Consider the following 20825-nt stretch of genomic DNA (forward strand, 5'->3'; position numbering starts at 1 on the left):
AACAGTATGTAACTATAAGTTGCTTCAAAGAAAGAATTCAGAAAACTTCTTGTGTACTGATAAATGTGTTGAAACTGCTCATGTGTTTTGGGTGATCTTTGACCTTCACTCATTCTTTAATTTATAGATTGCTTATTAATCCATTTATTGGTTCATTTGTTGACTCATTTGTAGAGTGATGAATATGAATCATTAAAACTTTTGTTTTGAGCACCTTCTGGATGCCAGGGACTGTGTTACTGTGGGTACAAAGATGAACACCGCCAATCTTTGTTCTCAAGAAACTCACCAACTGGAAGAGGAGATGAATGCATTCAGAGACAATCATGGTGCTGGAGTGAGGGCATTATAGTTTGAGTTACAGTGGTGAAGGAGAGGCAGGGTCCTAAATGAACCCTTAGTGGGAGGAGTGAGCCAAGGGTACCATGGAGGTTCAGCTGAGAGATCTGGCACTAGGATAGGCTTTTCAGGCAGCCAAGATGCCAGGAACAAAGACAGGTAGAAAGATGTGGGGCATTATGCAGCCTGCACAGAAGTGAAAGCAACTCATCATCCCTGAAGCATGGGCAGTGGAGAGAACATCCAGAGATGTCACCAGCAGGATGAAGCCTTGAAAGGGCAGCAGAACTGGGGATGGACACAAGAATTATTCTGGAGGCAGAACTGAAGACAATGTGTTGTGGTCATAAAGGTAGGGGGGTAGGAAGGTGACCTGGCATCAAGCTTGGGTGAATGTGGAGCCACTCACAGAAAGGATACAGGAGTAGCAGCAGCATTGGAGTGGGAGGCTTCAAGGCAGTACAGCGCACAGGGAATGCTGACTTCGAGGACAGAATCCCTCCTGCATCTTCTGCAGGTAAATGAGGATATGTGTTACAGGGGACCGAGGCAAAGGCACTTTTTCTCCACTCAATTCATCAATACACCAATGCATAAGAGTGTTCATTTTGAGACCCATGGCTGCTTTCCCTAGCACTGCAAGAATCTAAGCTGCCTTTGCTTCCATCATCCATCCATCCATCCATCCATCCATCATCCATCCATCCATTCATCTATCAACACTAAACCCCTGCTAGAACCTTGGCATTGGCACATGCAATATAAGGTATGACAGCTTATATTCCAATGAAGGGCAATGGAATATGACACATAATGACCCGGATTTGGGGTCAGACAGACCAGGATCTAAATACTGCCACCACCACTGACTAGTCATATGGCCTTAGGCAATCTTTCTAACTTGTCTGAGACCCTTAATTTTTTTAAAGTTAAATTCAATTAGCCACCATATAGTGCATACTTAGTTTCAGATGTAGTGTTCAATAATTTTTCGGTTGTGTATAACACCTAGTGCTCATCACATCACGTACCCCCCTTAATGCCCATCACCCAGTTACTCCATCCCCTCCACCTCCCTCCCCTCCAACAATTCTCAGTTTGTTTCCTATAGTTAAGAGACTCATGGGTTTTCTCCCTCTCTGATGACTTTTCAGTTTTCCCTCCCCTACATTATGATCCTCTGCACTGTTTCTTATATTCCACATATGAGTGAAACCATATGATAATTGTCTTTCTCTGATTGACTTATTTTGCTCAGCATAATGCCCTCCAGTTCCATCCATGTCTATGTAAATGGTAAATAATTTCTGATGGCTGAGTAACATCCCATGGTATATATAGACCACGTCTTCTTTATCCATTCATCTGTCGATGGACATCTGGGCTCTTTCCACAGTTTCACTATTGTGGACATTGCTTCTATAAACATTGGGGTGTAGGGGTGCCCCTTCAGATCACCAAATTTGTAATGGTTTGTATCTTTGGGGTAAATACCTAGTAGTACAATTGCTGGGTCATAAGGTAGCTCTATTTTTAACTTTTTGAAAAACCTCCATACTGTTCTCCAGAACAGCTGCATCAGTTTGCATTCCCACCAACAGTGTAAGAGGGTTCCTCTTTCTCTGCATCCTCACCAACATCTGTTGTTTCCTGTCTTGTTAATTTTAGCCATTCTGACTGGTATGAGGTGGGATCTCATTGTGGTTTTGTTTTGTATATCCCTGTTGCTGAGTGATGTTGAGCATTTTTCATGTGTCTGTTGTGAGCCCTTTATTTTCACCAGAGTCCTACCAGAGTTACTGTCGTTTGGAGTTAAGGAATAGGAAGTGCCAACACGGTGCTGGTCATGTGTATGTTCTCAGTTAATGGTTGTTGGTAACTTGGTAAGTGTTATTGCAATGAGATGTACATAAGGAAACAAACAATTCCACCACACTGAGGTAAATATTCCAAGAGACTGAAGCACAGGGACAGGGAAACATATAGGGAAATCACCGAACCCATGAGAACAGGGGAAGCACCTACCTAGAATGAACAGTGTCTCAAAGGTAGATATGAGAAAGCAGCCGAAGAAAGGGAGCTTTCTGGCAGATGGTCTGGCATGTTTGGAAGCATAGAATCAGTCAATAAAGGACCAACCCATTTGGGCAACTATGAGTCATTCAGCATGGCTTGCACAGGCTGCAGAGCGGCTGGTGCCAAGGCAGAGGTAGTGGGTGGCTCCTGAAGGGTGCACACACCATGCTCAGAAGGTCAGCAGCTCAGGCCTTGGTTTGTGGATAACCTGGGCCCCATAGCTGGGCAGTGGAAGAGCACTTTCAGAAGCTCTTAAAGGCTGTAGTGTGGGGAATACCTTAGAAGGACAGCCACTGGAGACAGGGACCTAGTTATGAGCCTGCTGTGGTCACCAGAGAAAGAAAGTATGTGCCTCTACACCAAGGTGGTGGTGGTGACAAGAGAGAAGGACACCTTTAAGGATATTGAGATAAACTAAAGGTATTCCAAACGTGGCTATGGGATGCAACACATTCTCCTTAGCTGAACTTTTTGTCCCTCCTCACAACCCCAAAACAACAAATTGGCTTTTCTCATTCCATGAGGGTCGTTTACCAATGATCACGAGGAAGTAAGAGATGGCACCCAGGGAGCACAGGGACCATTACCCAGCTTTGCAACTAGGGTCCCACTCTCAGTTCCACCCTCTGAAAATGGGATCTCTAGTGGAAAATAGGGCTGAAGACAGATTCAAGATAGAACACTGAATTGGCCAACTAGGTGTAATTTAGATGCCAATTCATGTCAAGTGGTCATTTAGAACTTAAAACTTTCTTTGTTGCCCCCTCCATGGTCCTTGTCAATCCCAAACATGTGCTCTTAGGCGCCGAGGTATTCCAGTCTGAGTTCTTTTGGGCTACATTATGTTTGTGTATGATGTGAACCTAGACTCAGAGGAGGTATCATCCTAATTCAATCACACATCACTTTTCCCTGACACTAGCTGCACAGTATAGAAGATGCAGATATTTGAAAATGGGTTCACTACCACTAGTGCAGAGTGCCATATGGCTCAGAAATTAAGCAAAGGCATGTGGTTCAAATTAGACCAAAGTAGTCTTTTGAAAGTTGTACTGGGACACACAAACATAAATGGCCAAGTAGACTCTGTGAATTAAAAGAATCATTTTGTTTGTCAATAATGAATGTGTGTGTGTGTTTTTACTTGCAAATATTCATTGAGCACCATATGTATTTTTCTCCTCTTCCTTTGGATAAAGAACATTTGTAACCCACTGACTCTCAGGACCAGGGTCCCATCAGAGTGAGAGTGTATGGAAGTAGCTCTTACTAGTCAGAAACTTCTGACGTGGCTTTCTTTAACTTAACGTTAGCACCACGGGATCTTTGATAATAGGAGTGGTCAAAACGTTGGTTTCTAGCTATGCTTCTCGTAAAGGAAGTTTCCTTTAAGCCAACACGGGAAAAGAATTGCTGACTACAGGATTGGCTTGTGATGCTTTTTAATGTTCTCTCTCTCTCTCTCTTTTTTTAAATGAAGTCAGCTAGTGATCTTGAACTTTTTCCCATAGGTAAAGCTCCTTTTGCAACAGTTCTGTGAGAGAAATCAGCCTTACTGGCTCCCACAGCTGGGGATGGCCGTCCATGAAAGACGACAGAGTCACCCCAACCATTTTCTGCGTTCTGTTGTGCCATTCAGATGAGGAATTGTGGTTGCAAAATGCTAATTGCATCCCCAAGTGTAGCTGCCTCATCGCTGGGGAGCTTGTTAGAAATGCAAATTCTCAGACCTCAGCCCAGAACTTCTGAATCAGAATCTGCATTTTAGCAGGAACCCCAGGGAATCTGTCTGCATATTAAGATTTGATAAGCACTCATCTAAAGTAACAGACTGAAAAATATACAGCCTCCCTCTACACACACAAACACACACAGACACGGACACTTTGGGACCTACAGGCACGACGCATACACGTATCGTCCTGCATTAATACACTATGTACATTTGAAAATATGCACAACATATAAACATTGAAAAGGATGAAGTGGAAATTCAATTTGAATACTTCTATTTCTTCCTTGCTCTTGGATTCTTGACTCACAAAACATCAGAGACTCCAGTTCTAAGGAAGCAAACAGAGAGCTATTGCTGAAAAGGATCTTAGAGCCTTTTATATATGATGGCCAGTATGCTTGAAGCCTCACAGCACATGAAACTGTAGAAATTAATTTGTTAGGCTAAATCGAATATATTGATGCCTCTTGTGCTTCTCAATTTCATCAGTGTGAAAACTATAAAACCCATTTTCTCTACAAGGCAGGATCCTGTAGGATATTCTTTGAGCTATGGCACAAAATAGGAAGTCTAAACCTTCATTTCTACTTTGGTGATTCAAGTCAGTGGTGTATTTGTACCCCTCTCCTTCTGAGGCGCCTAGCTTTGGACTGGCCTCCCCTCTGACCTGCAGCATCAGTTCTCATGTCTTTAGGTTTTATCAGTTACTAAATCTGGACATTTGGGAGTTCACTTGTATGACACCTTTGTCCTCCTGGTTCTTCTCTCAGACATAAAGTCCCTACCATGTGGTCGGACTTGTGCTAGCATGAGGGTTAAAAGAGGAATTACCATTAAGCCTGGTTTAAGGAGAATCAGAAGTCTCAAACACAGTGCTGCAGCAACACTTAAATGTTATCATGAAGTGTAAACAACTTGCAAAAGGCAGAAGAAAGGAGGAAGAGGAACTCTCCCTGGAAGCTGAAGGAGGTGATATTTGAGCTGGGCCTTGGGGGATGAATAGGAGTTTGCCACACACGGGGGCACAGGAAAGGAATTTGAGGTAAAGGACCTGCCTGAGCAAAGGCATTGGGCAGGAAACCTGCTTTATATTAGCATGCATTTCACTCGAGTGAAATAGAACTCAACTAAATGAAGCCTCAAGTTGATATGAAATAGCAACCCTGAATGCTTCCCCAACACTAGGTTCTTGGAGTTGTACAATCTAAACGTCTCTGAAAATAAATTATTTCATACGGTTTGGCCACAGCAGTGTGTGGAAAGTTTTTCAGTAGGGCACAGTAAGTACTTCTCATTTACAGTAAAATCTGGAATGTTTGGGAATGGTCTGTGCTAGGGAAATTGAATTTTCAGATTAACTCCATAAAAATGGAAAGTGTGGTTGAAAACCTTCCTCGTTTTGTTTTCCTTTGAAGAGATAACTGCTCTTAACATTTTAGAGGCATTTCATTTTCTTCCAATGGATAGTCTTTCCTCCTTTATCGAATATTAGTTGCCCATAAAGTTCAGGGCCCACTTCTGGATTCTCTATTCTGTTCCACTGATCTATATGTCTGTTTTTGTGCCAGTACCACACTGTCTTGATGACCACAGCTTTGTAGTACAACCTGAAATCTGGCATTGTGATGCCCCCAGATATGGTTTTCTTTTTTAAAATTCCCCTGGCTATTCGGGGTCTTTTCTGATTCCACACAAATCTTAAAATAATTTGTTCTAACTCTCTGAAGAAAGTCCATGGTATTTTGATAGGGATTGCATTAAACGTGTATATTGCCCTGGGTAACATTGACATTTTCACAATATTAATTCTGCCAATCCATGAGCATGGAATATTTTTCCATCTCTTTGTGTCTTCCTCAATTTCTTTCAGAAGTGTTCTGTAGTTTTGAGGGTATAGATCCTTTACCTCTTTGGTTAGGTTTATTCCTAGGTATCTTATGCTTTTGGGTGCAATTGTAAATGGGATTGACTCCTTAATTTCTCTTTCTTCAGTCTCATTGTTAGTGTATAGAAATGCCACTGACTTCTGGGCATTGATTTTGTATCCTGCCACGCTACCGAATTGCTGTATGAGTTCTAGCAATCTTGGGGTGGAGACTTTTGGGTTTTCTATGTAGAGTATCATGTCATCGGCGAAGAGGGAGAGTTTGACTTCTTCTTTGCCAATTTGAATGCCTTTCATGTCTTTTTCATCTTACCTAGAGAGGGAAACATGGAGCAAATACACTCTATGCCCGGCTTTATCAAATCCCTATTTTTAACGGACATGGTTAGCATTTTTGCCATGGTTTTTAAAGATTGAACAATATTTCGGCTTATGAATATTTTATAAATTTAAAACCATTTCTATGTTATTGGTAATGCAGATTGACTTGAATGTTTCAGTATTGTAACTAATGTAGAAGGCATTCTTGTACATAATCCCAATGTCTCTGGATCAAAGAGTATAAATAAATAGTTTTAAATTTTAAGCATATTGTCAATTAGCACCAGAAAAAGCTATGGCAAATGATTCTATCATAAGCCATATATGGAGCCATTCATCTCTGCATGCTTGTCTGTATGGACTATTGACGTGTCTTTAAAAATCTTTGATGACTTGACCAGTGAGAAACTGTGTTTCTTGGACCTGTGGTGCCTCTGCCTCCTATTCTGCCAGGCTCTGGGGCTGCCCAAGGCTCAGATGGGGACTGCTTCTCCCACACTCCATTTCTGGGAGAATCTCATCCACTTATACGTTTCAGATTTTATTTGCAGGCTTCAACGTCAAAGTCGGCCCGCCTGCCCCACCTTCTCTTGTGAACATCAGCCTAGACCCCAGGTCTTATCTCTGCTTATCTCTGCTCTGTCCTATGCATCCCCCAGAGCACTCCTTCAAACCTCACCTCTAGAGGAGCTAGATCCTCCATCTGGATTGAGATTGTGTGCCAGAGTGAGCGTCACACACTATGGGGATCTGAGAACATATGAATGATTTTTAAATTCCAGAAGATTCAGTGCCCTCTGAATCAGTATGTTTACTTTAACTCCCCACCCCCATCCCATCTACCTCATTTTCATGCCAGGAGGTCATGAGCTATTTTAGGACTCATCTGTTAGAGGTGTCTATTGGCTATCTTGAACAGGTAACTCAGAAGCCCTTGGCTCCCTCAGTCTGCTAACACTGTCCTTGTCCATGCGTAGGTACTTATGGCTTGGATTGTTGAAAGCACCAGCTAGCCAGACTTCAAGCATCTATGCTTGTCTCCTTCCAATTTATTCTACATGTTGTGTCAGAAATGATGGCTTTGAAAGCAAGTCTGATCCCCTTTTTCTTGATTGAAACTCTGAAATTCTTCTTGTTCCCCTAGTATGAGGGTAATAGTCCTCATGGAGCTCCCCATGCATGGCAGGGCTTTGCCCCAAGCTCTTGCTTGATTTTGACCCTTATCTACTCAATGTCCCTTCCCACTTCCTGGAAGGTGGAAGTTCCATGCCAGTTGGGCCTTTGCAAACACATGTGTCCCTCTGCCCAGAACGCTCATCTTGATCCTAGCCCACCTCCTTACCTGCTGAGTGCTCCACATTCTTTATGTCTCCACCTTAATGCCACCTCCCCAGGGAAGCCTTCCTGGGACCCCTGACTAGGACATATTATATACACTATGTTCCATTCTCTCGTCCTTTCTTGCATTTCTCCCTAATTCTTCTCACAAATATCTTCAAAAATTCACCTAATGATTTATTTAATACCTCCCTTCCCTGCTCTATTATAAACTACACAAAAGCAAGGGCCAAGCAAGTCTTATTCACTGTTGGATCTCCAGCATGCAGTGCAGGGCTTAGCACATAACAGGTGCTCAATAATCTCTTGGTGTGCAAATGAATGAAAAACACTGTCGAAATATCTTCAGATTTTTCACCTTTTTAATTTTTTTTGATGCGTATGTTTATAAAGGTTGTTGTTTGGGGGGCCATCGTTTGTTTTTTTATTAACTTACAAGAACTTTCTATAATCAAAATATTAACCCTCTGCTGTTTTCTTTGTTAAACTTAATTTCTCTTTGTTAGGTCATATCTTATATGTTTTGTTTATTGTAAACATATAATGATAATAGCTCTTTATACTAATTAGTGTAAGCAAGCAGAGCACCAAGGTGCTTTATGCATTATAACCTCACACCACCCTGTCAAGCATAGGAGTTCTTATTGTCACTATTCTGCAGGTGAGAAACTGAGGCACAGAGGGGTTAGGTAAGTTATCGAAAGTCACATAGCTACTATTAATATAAGTAGGACTCTGTACTCTTAACCTTTATGCTCCTTCTGAAGAAAGGTTTTTTTTTTTTTTTAAGTACAGAGTAGGTAATATTCAACTTGACTTTTAAAGTGCAGGTTGAGTTAACGGAGAATGAGAACCTTTAGGAAGGAATGGCATGTACAGGACAAGGAACCTCGAGGGGATTGTGCGCAGAAGGAAAAGGCAAGTATGCACCCAGGCTACATCCTGAAGGGAACAAAGATAGAGAGAGAGAGAGCAAGAGCCAGACAAAACTCAAGTCTAGCTTTGTAGAGGTGTGTAGTGTAGAGACTACCTACACTACACTATCCTGTCCTGTCAGCAGGGAGGGCCACCGGAGGATTTATAAAGGGGAGTGTTGTCAGAATGACTGCTCTGTAGATGAGTAGCTTTCTTTCTTTCTGGTAAGAATGAGAAGGAAATCATGGTAAGATCAAGTTGGGTGCAACTGAACAGTGTATTTGCTGTAAAAACCCAGCTTCACAATTCTGAGAAATGCAACGTGTCAGGCTCTGCAGACAGAAGGTTATCTGTGAATTTGAGCTGTCTTTTCCTCTTCTGTTTCCATGTAAGAAGAAATTGTACTGTTGCTTCTGAGTAAGGGGTGTTGGGATGTCCCCCCACGGCTACTGCCATTGCCTTCTCGCTGCATCCGAGCCCTGTCACTGCCAATGCCGGGCCATGCTGTGATGTCACACTGGAAAAGAATGAACTGTGGTTCTCATTGTTAGGGATCACAGATATTCTTCTAGAAGGAACAAGGATTGCTACAAATGTTAAGTGTCTATGGGGAAATCAGTCAAGGAGGATTCAAGATGTTGGCCGTACTTCTGTGACAGAATCAGAAGCACTGTCCCTCAGAGCCTCACTAATGACAGGTGAAACCCTGTCCAGGTCCACGGAGCCTGGAGAGATTAGGGGCAAAATTCAGGAGTGTCCATGATCAAGGCTGGGGCAGAGGGAGGAGTAGTTTGTTCTGAATCACCTCTAACTAAAGTCTATACTTTTGTACTATGAATGGGGAAAACATTGCCATCCTACCAGCCCCAACTGTGACTTGGTCAGAGCAGGAATCATGCTTTTTCACTTCATTTTCACAATGCATTTGTTTCAGAGACTTTGAAATAACATGTCTGCTCAGTGCACCTCCATTGCTTGAAAAAGAAGCCCAACTCTTTTTTTTTTTTAATGCTTGAATAAGTGCATTTTAATATTACTGGTGTCTTTTGTAATCCTATTTAGCTAATTTTTATCTATTTAAACCCATCCTAAGAAGGCAGTCCAACCCAAAGGACCACATCACAAAAATGGTTATAAGGAATCCCTGAGCTGAAAGATTAAAAATGAGACTCGCTAGCTAGACTTTCTGATCCTTCTGGTGAACCATGCATGAAATGGCCACACTCTCATCCCACAATGATTGTATTTGTCTTCAGGGTTCCTAGTACTGGGAAAGTCTGGGTGGTTGTTCTCCTAAGAGTGTTATCTGTATGTGAAAACTTGTCTTTAAAATTTTTTGGCCTTCTGAGCTACTCTTGAGCGTACATTTGCTCTTCCCTAGGGATATCAGATTTAGCAAATAAAAATACAGGTCTTGTTTGTGCTACATCTATCTAGTACATGTATATGGATTTTAGATTAGCAACGAATACTTTTTAGTATAAATAAGTATATATCAAATATTGCATGGGACATAGTTATACTAAAAGATTATTGGTTGTCCACTTGAAATTCAGTTTTGACTGGGCATCTCATATTTTAACCTAGCAACTCTAAAAGTGCCAAAATTGGGCTGATGGTCCTCCAGCTAATTAACTATAGATGGTTAGAAAGTGTCTCCTGACACTGTTTACTGATGGAGATTCATTAACCACCAAGGGTCTCAGACTGAATGGGAAGGGATTTTGAAGTTTGAGATTTTCTTAGTGATCATAAGCATCTATATTTTCAACTTGGGGACAAGCAGACAACTCAGAAGTATGACCAGTCCTTCAAGTAAACTAACCACAAATCCAAGAATTTGGGTATAAACTGTATACCCCTGAGGTCCTGTGATATCCAGTTTCTCTATCAGAGAAATGTGGTCAAAGTTTAGACTGACAGTGAAGCTGAATTTCAAAACCTTTTGACACTCGTCCCATTGTTAAATAACCTGGTTCCAAATCAAGCAAAAGTCTTAATTTCTTCTGTCTGGGACGAGATTCCAATCATGATAATAATGAGCGTGGAAATCACCAAGGACAAGAATGCCACTTCTGTGTCCAGGTGAATCACACCAGGTGAATCACACCAGAGGCCATTAATCATCAGTTGATAGAGACCAGCAATTCCAAATTAATTCTAAACAGAAGAAAAAGTAGTCAGCTTGCAGCCAGAAAAATAACCCAGCCTGAAATCGGTATGTATATTTATACTGTGATACTCTTCCTATATTTCTTTGCCTTTATCAGAGTGGAAATATAATTGTGAGGCAAAGCAAGATGTGAAGGGTTGAAGGTGGTGGATTCAATGTCTTAATGAGTGAGAGATTTATTAAGGGGAAGGTCAACTTGAAATTTTGCAAATTATGTAATGATAATTGTAACAACACAGTGCTCTCTGCTCTCAAGCCACCTTTCAAGCAGGGATATGAAGGTTAGAGAAAAGGAACATCCTGGCTTGCTTCCTACTTTTTCCTTCCTTTTTTAATGCTCCAACTATGCTCAGTTTGAGTTTTATTAAAGAGAATATACCAAATAAAATACTTGTTTCTCTACAAGTACTATCTGCAAAGACAATATCTTCCATTCTGATTTATAGCAGGTTACAGTCAGACAAACCCAAATGCTCTGTATTTCCTTCTCCTTACCTAAAATCTGAAGGGGACAATGCTGAGCCACCTCCTCCCCGTTGCATTTGAACCGATGCAGACAAGAAGAGTAAGTGAGAGTCCATGAGCTAGTTAAAGAAATCTCTTCCCTGGAGAGAAAATTGGGGGCAGTGTCACTAGGGAGGCTAACGCAACACAATTCGCCTTGGGTTTTTTTTCCCCCCTCAGACATAAATTTTCCTGTTTTACCAGTCATCCCACAACAATGCATGTCCAAGCCATGCTGTGATTAGAGGGGAGAGTATGCTTATTACCCAACTTCTTCACATGTTGGAGCAAGGAGAGACCAAGGGTGGTAAACCAAAGGAAATTTCCATTTGCTGTTTAGCTGCTGCACATTCTTACTCTATAGGAAAGTTAGCTGTTATTAAGTAATAATGTTCAGCTGAAGTTGGTCACTTGTAACAACAGACAGATGTATAATGTTTTATTTAGGTTAGCCAGCTCTTTCACAAATAAAGGGCTTGAAATTAAACTGTCTTTACAAAAATATTCTGCAAATGATACCTCTGCCTTATTCCAGTGCTCAGATTCTTTGCCATGGAAAATGGAAAATGAGTCTCCTGTTGAACCCTGTGTCTGTTTAAACTTGTTTTTGCCGAGTAGAGAAAGGTTGATGTGCTACAGAATGAAAAAAAAAATTTTTTTTAAAGAATCTGCATTGAGGAATAAAGGGTATAACTATGCAAACCACATTTAGAGATGGAAAAGGATTTTTTTAGTACTTATGGAATTTGAAACAATAATAATGGAATGGAAACATAGGGAAAGGGCTAAATGTTTGACCGCAGAGGCAAATTGGATCATCAGATGCTCACATGCAATGCAAAATGTGGGATTTGTCTTTAAAGGAGTACTTGTTGGTTTCCAAAGGAAAGAGCTCGCCAACCCACCAAGCCATCGCTGACAAACTCTGGCCACATAATCCCTTGGGAAGTTGGGTTCTTTTTAAGACACAGGTTTTGGGCAGCACCTGCAGAGCTTCTGATTCAGTAGCTGAAGTGTGAAACTTAAGAATTGGCATTTCAAATGAGCTTTCAAGTGGTATGGATGCTGCAGTTGTTGGGGGGACGGGTTTGCCCTCTTCTATGCCACCCTGTTGTCAGTATCCAGTGAGATGGATAGCTCATCTCAAGATATTTTGTGACAATAAACACAGAAACCTGCCTGTCAGACAAATTGAAAGGCACAAAGCCTTGCTTCCTCCCCTAATCCTGCCACAGTCTCAGCGACCTTGAACAAGTCATGCAACTTTTTGATCCTTTTTTCCCCCAGATATAAATTGCAGAGTTTAAACTGGATCAGCACTCTTTAAAGTGTTCTCAAATGTTATAGAAATGCCAGATATATCAGACTCTGTAATATACAACCATGAGATGTCAATCTCCACTGGGTGCAGACCAGGAACCATTTGGATGTTTGGAAGCAAAGCTTCCCAAAATTATCTGAGTACAAATCCCTTTATTTGTGGAATGCCTGCACCACACACTTGGGGGAAGATCTAACAAGGGATGGCTAAGACCCTTCAGGCCCCGCTCACTCAGCCATGGAGTCCAGGTTCACTCTTCTGGCCTCTGACATTCCTGGCCAGTGAACCCTGAAATCCACTCCAGGATGATACCCTCCATCTAAGGAAGAGACTTTCAGGCAATTTTCAACCAAAATTGCTTTCCTTTTCACCAAAATTTCCCTTTTATTTCCCCAGGATAATATACTTGAACTTCTATCCCCTAGGATGCTTCTCCTGGCAATTGAATACCCTACCAGGCATCTATCATACTTATATATTTAACCCCATCAACTTTCTCTTCTTTCTTACATCAAAGGGCCCATTCTTTTGTTTGAAAGTAATGAGACTGAACTTTGAGATGATCCGCTTTATGTGCTTGTGAATTTCCTACATATTTTATATAGTTCATATATAATTCATTAAGCGGTGCATAGTGCAAATCATGCTCTCAAAGTGCGGTCTCAATACCAGCAGGTCAGCGTCACCTGGGAACTCATTAGAAATGCAGATTCTCAGAAGACTCCACTTTGGACCTACTGAATCAGAAACTCTGACCCAGCATGTTTCAAGGCCTCTGGGTGATTCTGATGCCCGCTGAGGTTAGAGAAGTCATGGTTTCGAGACGAGAGAAAATGGATACTGGCTCAAGCAAACCTTGTGCTGTCTTATAGTTTCCTAATCTAGAATCCTTGAACAATAACAGTACCTCTTTCAGAATTGATGTGAAAATTAAATTACTATATGGCACGTCTATAAGGTCTGGCATGCTATCAACAATAAGTCACTGGGTGACGGGCACTGAGGAGAGCACTTGATGGAATGAGTAGTGGTTGGTATACATTGGCAAATCGAACTTCAATTAAAAAAACAATAAATCAAATATAGCTATTTATTCTGTAATGGATACTAACATGAAGTGAGCAGGGACTTACCTTATGCTGCATCAAAGTTCATCATGAATAGAAACATTCCTTCTGAGCTGAATTTGACGACTGAGGGGCACAGTGGCTAGATAGGAACACAGCTACAGAGACAGACAGATCTGGTCTGCCAACAAGGTCCTCCATGGATTAATTTTATGAATATGTGTAAATTATCTCATCTCTCTAAACTTCATTTCCTCATGTGGAAAATAGAGAAAATACTTTCTTCGCAAGGTAAAGAGAAGGGTGAAATACTATATTGTCTGTAATTGCTTTGGAAAGTGCCTGGTCCTTTTTAAGTACCCTCTTCCCAAATGAAAGTTGCCAGAGGTATAACGATAATGTGTGTCTCTCATTACAGATTATGAGGCTACCTTAACTAAGGGTGTCTTGTTCAACAGAATATTAGAGTGATAACATCTAAGGCCCTTCTACCTCATCCTGAAAACTTGTCAAGATAAACTTAAATATTGATTTAGAAACAATTTATATGAGAATTTATTCACCTTTCTATGTTGTCCTTGAGATCAGGCAATCTGTTCCTACTTGAATCTTGTTAGATTTGGGTTTCTTTTTTGATTCATTGTTTAGTCATAGACCAACATTCAGAGTTTACATTAGGGATATTTCAAGACTTTCCATATTTTCTTTAAAATACTGTATCCTTTAGGTCAGGCCTATAATCCTAAAACACAAAAACATGTAGTAGGGCTGTCCTTGTGGTCAGGCTTTCACTAGATTTTGCCTCAGTAACAATCACTTCTAAGAATCCAGTGGCTTAAGCAACCAGAGTCATTTGTCACTTGTGTTGCAAGTCAGCTTTGGCTCAGCTGTGGCTCAGCTGGAGGTGCCTCCCTCCTCCCATTCCTCAGAGGAAGGAGCAGCCCATCTGAGACTATCTGAGACCCCAACATGAGTCTGATGCCTCTGTTGAAGCATGGGTGAGTCACTGTGGCTCACACCCCATTGGCCAACACAGTCACTTGGCCACATCTGACACTAAAGGATGAAAACAGATTCTCTATCCCCCAACCCCTAGAGAGAGGCCTAAGGAAGAGTTCCTTATAGATGAACCCAGCAGAGAGGTACAGCAAATAACTGGAAGCCACAATCAGCTACAACAATCAACAATGACCCTAGCTTTGTCAATTAGGATCCTAGTTCTTAGCCTCAAAATATAGATCAAGATAGAGCAATTGCTGGGTCGTAGGGCAGGTATATTTTTAACTGTTTGAGGAACCTCCACACAGTTTTCCAGAGTGGCTGCACCAGTTCACATTCCCACCAACAAGATAGAGGAAACTTAGTTGCAAGTTTCCTATCATCTCAACTGGTACTTCCCCTCAGATCCTTAAGATTCTTATGGAGAAGAATGGCCAATTCCACAGCTTCCTGGAAGCTATCATTCCTTCCAGCCTTCCCCAGTCCTCAATGGCTTGATGGGAAAAATGGATTTGCAGAAGAATATAATCATTTCCCCAGGAGATAAGAGTCAAAGAACGACCCTTTGGAATCTGCTGAGAGTCAACTTTATCCACCTTCTTCTTTTTCTGTAGAGATGCCCATTTCTGAGGCCACCTGGACAAGGTCAACTGTGTCCTCAGCTGACATGGATGGAGTCAACAATTACGTTAAGAACAGTCAGATCAGCCACTGAAGCGAGTCCTAGACTGCTTTGAAGTGCAGGGAAGAATATGGCATGAGGCCAAACCCAAAGGTCCCAGCACATGTATTTGTGTGACCATAGTTACAGGATCCAAAGAAAGGATAGCCAAGCCTCACTGATTTTATTTTCAATTATTTTTAAAGCTTTTGAGTTCAGTGAACCCCAAGTACATGCTTGTCAAGCATTTCTTTTTCTACTTACTAGCTAAACCCAAACCTTAAAGTGAAATTTAATCTAGGTATTTTGGATTCATAGCTATGAGACATATCATCCAAAAACTGTTTTGTTAGAAATATTTGATGTCCAAGGAAGCTTTTTAAGCAACTTTCCCTACAAACAGAAAGCTGTTTTGATAGAGCTTTGTAGTCAGATCCTCTCAAACTGCAATTTTCATCTGGAAATCCAAAATTATGGTTTGATTTGGATTTCATTACTTCATGCCACCCCACCCCCTTTAAAGGTACATGGAATCACATCACTTGACTTTGGCTGAGGAACTCTGCTGTCTCCCTATTTTGTTATTAGCTATTTTTCTGCAGGTGAAAGTTAGTTATTTTTCTGCCCACTGAGGAACCCAGAATGAAGTTTTTGTCAGGATGGGGACATTGAAAACTTCAAATTTGACTCAACAGAGCAAGTTTTTAGAAGGAATCAGTGTTGTACTAATGAGTAAGGAAAAAAATCATTCTTTAATGCTTTAAAAATCAGTACTTATCACTGGCTCACTAGGTAGTTGGCATTCATCCATGAGTATGGTGGAGATTGGACATTTCTGAAAACTAACAACCAGATGTTTCCAGTGCTTATGTGCAACAGTGTTATTTTAGAATTCTCAGTGAAAGTGAGGGGATAAGGCTCTCCATCAAGAGCAGAAAAGCTGTTGATATCATTTGAGCTGTACATCATGCTGTGGAAGTTTCCAACGTGTGTTCCTGGAGCATCACCTGTGAGCTTGTTAGATGTACAAATTCTTGTACATCCCAAACCTACTGAAATCAGAAACTCCATCCCAAACCTACTGAAATCAGAAACTCTAACACTTCCAGGTGATTCTGATGCAGCTAAAGCTTGAGCACCTTTGTCAAGGTGGCAGAGAGGGTAGGCATGGGAGCTTCACAGGGGCACTACTGCCACATGCCAGCTGTTGAGAACTTGGGTGAGTTGCTTAACCTCTGTTGCTTAACCCTCCTATTTCCTCCTCATGGGGATAATGACAGCACTTGCCTCATAGGGTTGGTATGAGGGTTAATTAAGTTCATGCATGGAAAGCACGGAGAACAATGGCTGGCACATAGCACTGTATAGTGTTATCTATTGATGATGATGATGATGATGATGATGATGATGATGATAACTTATCTGAATCTTTATTTTATAATTGTCATTGTTATTATTCATCCACATCTTTCCCACATTGGACCACTTCGGACTCTATTCTGACTTTATTCAGGCTTATTAGTTGCATGCATATTTCTTCTAATTGGTCAGTGGATTTCTGGTCATTTATAGATTGATTCCTCTCTAATAGGATGAGTATTCCAGCTCGGTGTGGCTAACTTCTTTGATCATTCATTCTTATAAGATGCTCTCTATTTGATAGAATTTTGTCCTCTCTGAGGAAATGTTGGGAACTCTATTTCATTTTTCCATTCTCATTGTTTTGCTCCCAAGACTGGAGGTGTAGTTCTTCATATAGCTAAATACCGTTTTCAATGTGCCTACTGTTTAATTCTATTTCAAAAATATGTTTTTCTTTCCTTTATCTCCAGAAAACAAATGCTCCACAGCATAGGCAATAAATGACTTCATTCTATGTGTGTGTTATTGGCTTGAAGTAGGAAAGGAATGTTGACCTCTTTATTCAGTAGTTTCAAGGACTTGACTTCAATAAAGATATCACAGTTCTAAGATTACAATCCCACCCCACATGCTGGAACAATATAATGAAAACTGGAGAAATAAATACAATTTCCAGAGACTAAAGAAAACTATCATGACTTGTATGGAATATTCCTTATTTGTGGGATTAGGAGAAGGGAACTTAGAGGAGAATATCTTTTATTGTTCTTTCCATCTTGAGCTTTAAGAAACTGCTACTATTTCTTAACATTTTAGAAGTGAAGCCAGGTAAATAGCACAATCAGTAAAGAAAAACATACCCAAGAAAGTGACACAAAATTTTATGAAATGGGAATGTGTATAAACAATGAGGTAGACTTCGTGAAGGAAGTCTGCTGCAGAATATAATACTGAAAATTCAGAGCATATGATGAAGTATAAATGAAAAAGGATACTGGTAAGATTTATGGGTGCAAAGAAAGATGCTGGATCTTCACAGATGATCATTACAGGTGGTAATAGATCAGTGATGAAGAGATGGTTTGCCAAACACTGCAAACACACTAGGGGAATCGAGTGCATGAGAGGCTATCCAGGTTGATAAATGGGGCCACGGGCATGAAGAGAGAGCACATTTACAATAATTGATAAATCAGAAGGGAAGTGTGAAGGATATGTATACCCGTGTGTGAGACAGACAAAAATGTGGGTAGATCTACAGATATATATCTTAGTAAGAAGTATTCCAGGAAAGTAGGAGGTGAAAGAGCCTTCTGAATTTAGAATAGATTACATTAAACTCTGGAGGCTGAAGAGGCATTTGTGGTGTACTGACAAGAACTCCGGTCAAGCTTTTAAAGACTTTGGACCTTGTTCTTTCTGCCATGAACCATCTGTGTGATGAAGACCTGTCACTCCAACCTCCTGGGTCTATCTCCGTGTTTGAAAAATGTGTGTCAGATGCCTTGGGTTTGACAATCTTTTCAGCTCTGATGTTCTGTGACTCAACAGTAATAATGCATTTCCACAGGCGGTAAAAATATTCTAGACTCTTCCCTTCCAATGCTCACTGTTTACTTCCTCTGCACTTCCCCTTCCTGCCTCCCTGTTTGCTGGTCAGTTGATAGTGGGCCTCAATGGGGGTGAGTTAACCCACTCTTTCCAGGGTGTTTTACTATTGAGCTCCCTCCAGAGGGTGGGAATTCTATGGGGAGAGCTGTGGTTGGGGCTTCAATTTAATTCTTAAAACATTCCTTGAGCCTTTGGTCTATTCTGGGCACCGTGCCAGATTATCAGGGATTGGAAGGTGAATGCTAGGGCCCTAGCCCTGGGGAGAATCGTGAAGGGTCAGTTTCACTGGGTCAGTCTCTCTGTAAACACCTGTGCGTCCCTCTTTCTTTCAGGCAGAAGCAGAATCCCATGGTAGCCAGGTGGGTGAAGGGGAGCGAGGACGTCCCATCTGCCTTGAAGAAGACGCCTTCTGACCTGCTGAGGGAGTGACCAGGTAGTAAACAGTCTGAGGGCACAGGGTGTTGAGAGGGAGGGAAAAGGTGCTTACCCTTTGAGTGTGGTCTACCAGCCACTCTTTTCCACAGAGAGATGCTAAAACCAAGAATCCCCTCCCCAGAGGCTCTAAGTCTTGTTCCCCCTTTTAAGGCCATCAATCTTGAATAGCTATTGGTGTCATTACCTCCAACACTAGATGTGCAGAAATGTAACAAGAGAGCTTTCAGCAGAAAGAGGGAAAAGATCCAGCTCATCTGAAGCCTGGCCCATTGCCTCTTTTAAAGAGAGGTTAAAACAGAAGCTTCATGGCACCGCCTTCATGTAAACAGGGCCAAGTTTTCCAGAATCTGGCAGACAGCTGAGCTTGGAGCTTCGCTCGTGCCCGCAGGACACTCGTGTGTCACTCACACTTGAAAACTTAAGCCTCTGTTTTTATTTCAGTGGATTGAATGGCATGCACTTTCCCTTAGCAGTTTCTCTCTCTCTCTCTCTCTCTCTCTCTCTCTCCCTTTTTTTAAAGTGCATGCATTTACTTGTACATAAACTTCATTTGCTTTGGGCAATGCTCACGTTCTGAGCTTGACTATGCTTTTGGGCATGGTGGCATGTTGTTTTGTTCCCAAGTTTTTGTGGTGGTCACTTTCCTCTTGGTTACGGAAAAATGCTGCTGAGGGGCTGATAAAGCCTATGTTCTTCAGTTATATCCTGTATTTTTCTCTTAAATTAATCTCTACATAAGTGGAATAGGCTTCAAAAAGAAAAATAAATTCTGAATAGCTTAGGGCCCTTCTTTGCAATGAAAATGAAAAAGTAACTTTTCTTTCCAAGAAAAAAAAAATCATTTCAAGGGTTATTCAGTAAATGACACGCTCTTAATATAACAGGAAAATTAAAAAGCACGAATCCCTGCATCTTCAACAAGTGTTAGTTTCTGATGGATGGTTTCAGTTTCCTTGAAAGGATTTGCCCAGAAGATTACTTCCAAAACTTCTGTTGAGATAATGCTGCCCTAACAGCGAAGATTATTGCATGAATCACAGACCACTGTATCCAGTTCCTTTTTAAAGGGGGGATTTTTTCCTTTATCCTTAAAATACCAATGAGGTGGAAAAAACCCCACATGCCAACCAGGTAGTGTTACCCTGTAATTACTCCCATTGTCTGTTTCAAGGAATATAGGATGATTTATTTCAGTTGTCAGGCAGGTAGTATAAGATGCTGTATGGCCTCACACTCAGCTTGTTCCTGTCTGTTGATGCAGAGGGAAGCATTCCCGGGGACTCAGCTTGGAAACCTGGTCCTTTTCCAGGTGGGTCTCTTCTGCCACAATGTCAGATGCCTGTACTTGCCTACTTGTTCTATAGCTTTTTACAAGAGATTCCTATGTTGGTTCTGGTTGTTTCTAAAGGAATAAGGCAAAAATTTTGTGCCATACCTAAATGTCATACCTAATATGACATTTTGATAATTAGCATATTAACCAAGCTATTAATGAAGCATAATTATTCACTATGTGTTTGTTGTTGGTTGGTTGATGACTTAGTCCTTTCCAATATAATCATGAACCAGGAGAGGTCATCAATTCTAAAGTATTCATTGGATTGGGGGGGATGCATTTCTGTTGCAGAGAATGCCACACAAAAGGGTAAGTTTTTTAAAAATTGTATTTATATTACCAGTTTTAAAAATATGTATTAATATTCTCTATTGCTATATTAAAACTATCATATAGATGGTGCATTTTAGTTGTATGAGTGCTGACCCAATGCTCAGTCAACTTATTTTTAAACTTTCTAGAATTGGAAATTTGTGCTAACTATACATAAATATTCATAATACTCAGTGGGGTAGATGCATGTGAGTGTGATTTTATAATGAGAAAAACTGGCATCATTTTTGAGTGTAAGGCTTTGTTTTGGCACTTTCTAGGCATTATTTCATTTAACCATCACAAAAACCTGAGGAGTAGGTTATATTCCCATTTTACAGATCAAGGAGCTGAGATCCAGAGAACTTAAATAGCTCTGGGCACTGTGCCAGATTATCAGAGATTGGAAGTGTGAAGGATATGCAAGGTCACACA

General features: G+C 41.0%; 1 protein-coding gene across 8 annotated transcripts in view; it reads left to right on the forward strand.

The window, feature by feature from the left end:
• The window catches only part of KCNJ15 (potassium inwardly rectifying channel subfamily J member 15), a 79211-nt gene that overhangs the window by 50285 nt on the left and 8101 nt on the right, over nucleotides 1-20825 (forward strand). For 4 of the 8 annotated variants that reach the window (XM_035709294.2, XM_049104615.1, XM_035709293.2 and 1 more), the window contains one exon: nucleotides 18640-18740. The gene's annotated coding sequence lies outside the window, so the exon portion shown is untranslated. Of the gene's footprint in view, nucleotides 1-8579; nucleotides 8617-9268; nucleotides 9308-18363; nucleotides 18379-18639; nucleotides 18741-20003; nucleotides 20052-20825 lie in introns of those variants that run through there. The other 4 variants (XM_049104614.1, XM_025449763.3, XM_035709298.2 and 1 more) reach the window with 4 other exon arrangements.

The sequence above is a fragment of the Canis lupus genome, chromosome 31, assembly GCF_003254725.2.
Source record: "Canis lupus dingo isolate Sandy chromosome 31, ASM325472v2, whole genome shotgun sequence".
NCBI lineage: Eukaryota > Metazoa > Chordata > Mammalia > Carnivora > Canidae > Canis > Canis lupus.